The following is a 4,343-nucleotide window of genomic DNA, read 5'->3' as shown; positions in this document are numbered from 1 at the left end:
CACATTACTACGTGATCCAAACCAGAAAACGCCCTGGATCTGGCCAACAAGTATGCGAAAAATGCGAAAGTATGAGCACAGATGATGGCAAACACCAGACCTAACCCAAACCTAACCGGTGTTACCCTCTAATACATAGATCGAATCCAGGATTAACTCACTGTTTCAGTGTGGTACCACATTACTACGTGATCCAAAACAGAAAAAGCCCAGGATCTGGCCAACATTTATACGAAATATGACAAAGTATGGGCCAGGTAATAGCAAATAGCAGAACTAACCCAAACCTAACCGGTGTTACCCTCTAATATATAGATCGAATAGAGGATTAATTCACTGTTTCAGTGTGGCATCACACTACTACGTGATCCAACCCAGAAAAGGCCCAGGATCTGGCCAAAAAGTATGCGAAAAATGCGAAAGTATGAGCCAGATGATGGCAAATACCAGACCTAACCCTGGCCTAACCGGTGTTATCCTCTAAAATTAGATCGAATCCAGGATTAACTCACTGTTTCAGTGTGGTACCACATTACTACGTGATCCAAACCAGAAAACGCCATGGATCTGGCCAACAAGTATGCGAAAAATGCGAAAGTATGAGCACAGATGATGGCAAACACCAGACCTAACCCAAACCTAACCGGTGTTACCCTCTAATACATAGATCGAATCCAGGATTAACTCACTGTTTCAGTGTGGTACCACATTACTACGTGATCCAAACCAGAAAAAGCCCAGGATCTGGCCAACATTTATACGAAATATGACAAAGTATGGGCCAGGTAATAGCAAATAGCAGAACTAACCCAAACCTAACCGGTGTTACCCTCTAATAAATAGATCGAATAGAGGATTAATTCACTGTTTCAGTGTGGCATCACACTACTACGTGATCCAACCCAGAAAAGGCCCAGGATCTGGCCAAAAAGTATGCGAAAAATGCGAAAGTATGAGCCTGATGATGGCAAATACCAGACCTAAACCTGGCCTAACCGGTGTTATCCTCTAAAATTAGATCGAATCCAGGATTAACTCACTGTTTGAGTGTGGTGCCACATTACTACGTGTTGCGATCGAGACAACGCCCAGGATCTGGCCAACAAATAGGTGAAAAAAGCGAAAGCATGAGGCAGATGATGGCAAATACCAGACCTAACCCTGACCTAACCGGTGTTATCCTCTAAAATATAGATTGTATCCAGGTTTAACTCACTGTTTCAGAGTGGTTCTACATTACTACGTGATAGAAACCAGAAAACGCCCAGGATCTGGCCAACAAGTATGCGAAATATGCGAAAGTATGAGCCGGATGATGACAAATACCAGACCTAACCCTGACCTAACCGGTGTTACCCTCTAATATATAGATCGAATACAGGATTAACTCACAGTTTCAGTGTGGTACCACATTACTACGTGATCCAGAACAGAGAACGCCCTGGATCTGGCCAACAAGTTTGCGAAAAAAGCGAAAGTATGAGGCAGGCGATGGCAAATACCAGACCCAACCCAGATCTCACCGCTGTTATCCTCTAAAATATAGATTGAATCGAGGATTAACTTACTGTTTCAGTGTGGTACCACATTACCACGTGATCCCACCCAGAAAACGCCCAGTATCTGGCCAACAAGTAGGTGAAAAATGCGAATGCATGGGGCAGACGATGGCTAATACCAGACCTAACCCTGACCTAACCGGTGTTATCCTCTAAAATATATATTGAATCCAGGTTTAACTCATGTGGCAGTGTGGTACCACATTACTACGTGATCCAAACCAGAAAACGCCCCGGATCTGGCCAACAAGTATGCGAAAAATGCGAAAGTATGAGCACAGATGATGGCAAACACCAGACCTAACCCAAACCTAACCGGTGTTACACTCTAATACATAGATCGAATCCAGGATTAACTCACTGTTTCAGTGTGTTACCACATGACTACGTGATCCAAACCAGAAAACGCCCTGGATCTGGCCAACCAGTATGCGAAAAATGCGAATGTATGAGCCAGATGATGGCAAATACCAGACCTAACCCTGACCTAACAGCTGTTATCCTATAAAATATAGATTGTATCCAGGATTAACTCACCGTTTGAGAGTGGCACCACATTACTACGTGACCCAAACCAGAAAACACCCAGGATCTGGCCAACAAGTATGCGAAAAATGCGAAAGTATGAGCCAGATGATGGCAAATTTCAGACATAACCCAAACCTAATCGGTGTTACCCTCTAATATATAGATCGAATCCAGGATTACTTCACTCTTTCAGTGCGGTGCCACACTACTACCTGATCCAACCCAGAAAACGCCCAGGATCTGGCCCACAAGTATGCGAAAAATGCGGAAGTATGAGCCGGATGATGGCAAATACCAGACCTAACCCTGTCCTAACCGGTGTTATGCTCTATAATATAGATTCAATCCACGTTTAACTCACTGTTTGAGTGTGGGGCCACATTACTACGTGATCCAACCCAGAAAACGCCCAGTATCTGGCCAACAAGTAGGCGGAAAATGCGAAAGTATGAGACAGATGATGGCAAATACCAGACCTAACCCAGACCTCACCGCTGTTATCCTCTAAAATATAGATTGAATCCTGTATTAACTCACTGTTTAAGTGTGATACCACATTACTACGTGATCCAAAGCAGAAAACGCCCTGGATCTGGCCAAGGAGTATGCGAAAAATTGCGAAAGTATGAGCCAGATGATGGCAAATACCATATCTAACCCAAACCTAACCGGTGTTATACTCTAAAATATAGATTGAATCCAGGTTTAACTCACTGTTTGAGTGTGGTGCCACATTACTACGTGATCCGACCCAGAAAACGCCCAGGATCTTGCCAACGAGTAGGTGAAAAAAGCGAAAGCATGAGGCAGATGATGGCAAATACCAAACCCAACCCTGACCTAACCGGTGTTATCCTCTAAAATATTGATTGAATATAGGTTTAACTCACAGCTTCAGAGTGGTTCTACATTACTAAGTGATCCAAACCAGAAAACGCCCAGGATCTGGCCAACAAGTATGCGAAAATTGCGAAAGTATGAGCCAGATGATGGCAAATACCAGACCTAACCCAAACCTAACCGGTGTTACCCTCTAATATATAGATCGAGTCCAGGATTACTACACTGTTTCAGTGCGGTACCACATTACCACGTGATCCAACCCAGGAAACGCCCAGTATCTGGCCAACAAGTAGGCGAAAAATGCGAATGTATGAGACAGATGATGGCAAATAACAGACCTAACCCTGACCTAACCGGTGTTATCCTCTAAAATATAGATTGAATCCAGGATTAACTCACTGCTTAAGTGTGATACCACATTGCTATGTGTTCCAAACCAGAAAACGCCCAGGATCTGGCCAGCAAGTATGCGAAAATTGCGAAAGTATGAGCCAGATGATGGCAAATACCAGACCTAACCCAAACCTAACCGGTGTTACCCTCTAATATATAGATCGAATCCAGGATTACTACACTGTTTCAGTGCGGTACCACATTACCACGTGATCCAACCCAGTAAACGCCCAGTATCTAGCCAACAAGTAGGCGAAAAATGCGAAAGTATGAGAGAGATGATGGCAAATACCAGACCTAACCCTGACCTAACCGGTGTTATTCTCTAAAATATAGATTGAATCCACGTTTAACTCACTGTTTGAGTGTGGGGCCACATTACTACGTGATCCAACCCAGAAAACGCCCAGTATCTGGCCAACAAGTAGGCGGAAAATGCGAAAGTATGAGACAGATGATGGCAAATACCAGACCTAACCCAGACCTCACCGCTGTTATCCTCTAAAATATAGATTGAATCCTGTATTAACTCACTGTTTAAGTGTGATACCACATTACTACGTGATCCAAAGCAGAAAACGCCCTGGATCTGGCCAAGGAGTATGCGAAAAATTGCGAAAGTATGAGCCAGATGATGGCAAATACCATATCTAACCCAAACCTAACCGGTGTTATCCTCTAAAATATAGATTGAATCCAGGTTTAACTCACTGTTTGAGTGTGGTGCCACATTACTACGTGATCCGACCCAGAAAACGCCCAGGATCTTGCCAACGAGTAGGTGAAAAAAGCGAAAGCATGAGGCAGATGATGGCAAATACCAAACCCAACCCTGACCTAACCGGTGTTATCCTCTAAAATATAGATTGAATATAGGTTTAACTCACAGCTTCAGAGTGGTTCTACATTACTACGTGATCCAAACTAGAAAACGCCCAGGATCTGGCCAACAAGTATGCGAAATATGCGAAAGTATGAGCCGAATAATGACAAATACCAGACCTAACCCTGACCTAACCG

This window comes from Colletes latitarsis, unplaced genomic scaffold (genome assembly GCF_051014445.1).
Source record: "Colletes latitarsis isolate SP2378_abdomen unplaced genomic scaffold, iyColLati1 scaffold0021, whole genome shotgun sequence".
Taxonomy (NCBI): Eukaryota; Metazoa; Arthropoda; class Insecta; order Hymenoptera; family Colletidae; genus Colletes; species Colletes latitarsis.
This window is presented reverse-complemented; position numbering follows the sequence as displayed.